Source organism: Loxodonta africana, chromosome 1 (assembly GCF_030014295.1).
Source record: "Loxodonta africana isolate mLoxAfr1 chromosome 1, mLoxAfr1.hap2, whole genome shotgun sequence".
NCBI classification, from domain to species: domain Eukaryota; kingdom Metazoa; phylum Chordata; class Mammalia; order Proboscidea; family Elephantidae; genus Loxodonta; species Loxodonta africana.
This window is the reverse complement of record NC_087342.1, coordinates 80286607-80287564: the sequence shown is the minus strand read 5'-3', so window position 1 is coordinate 80287564 and position 958 is coordinate 80286607.

Here is a 958-nt window from a genome sequence, read left to right as displayed (position 1 = left end):
GGGCATGACTGTAACAATAATTGTGAGGATGGCTCAGGACCAGGCAATGTTTCACTCTTTTGTGCATGGGGTCACTATGAGTTGGAACTGTCTCCATGGCACCTAAAACAACATGTTTATGTAAGCCTATGTTTAGCATTGTAAGAAACTGCTAGAATGTCTTCCAAAGTGACTGTGTTATTTTGCATTTTCTCAGCATGAATGACAGTTCCTGTACCTCCACATCCTTGCCAGCATGCGGTGTTGTTGGCATTTAGGATTATAGCCACCAAACAGCAACAATAGATGTGTAATGGTATCTTATCATTGTTTTAATTTGTAATTCCCTGGGAGTGTATGAGGAATGGATGGTACTGAAGAAGTTCAAGCTGTAATGAAGGCATTGACCAAAAACAAGGCTCTGGGAATTGATGGAATACCAATTGAGATGTTTCAAAAAAGAGATGCAGCACTAGAAGTGCTCACTCATCTGTGCCAAGAAATTTCTAAGACAGCTACCTGGACAACAGACTGGAAGGGATCCATATTTATAGCTATTCCCAGAAAAGGCGATCGAACTAAATGCAGATATCATCCAACAATACCAATAATATCAGATGCAAACAAAATTTTGCTAAAGATCATTCAAAAGCAGCTGCATCAGTGTATCGACAGGGAACTGCCAGAAATTCAAGCCAGATTTAGAAGTGAACATGGACCCAGGGATAACATTGCTGATGTCAGATGAATCCTGGCTGAAAGCAGAGAATACCAGAAAGATTTTCACCTGTGTTTTTTATTGATTATGCTAAGGCATTCGACTGTGAAGATCATAACAAATTATGGATAACATTTCAGAGAATGGAAATTCTGGAACACTTAACTGTTCTCATGAGAAATATGCGCATAGATCAAGAGGCAGTCATTTGAACACAACAAGGGAATACCACATGGTTTAAAGTCAGGAAAGGTGTGTGTC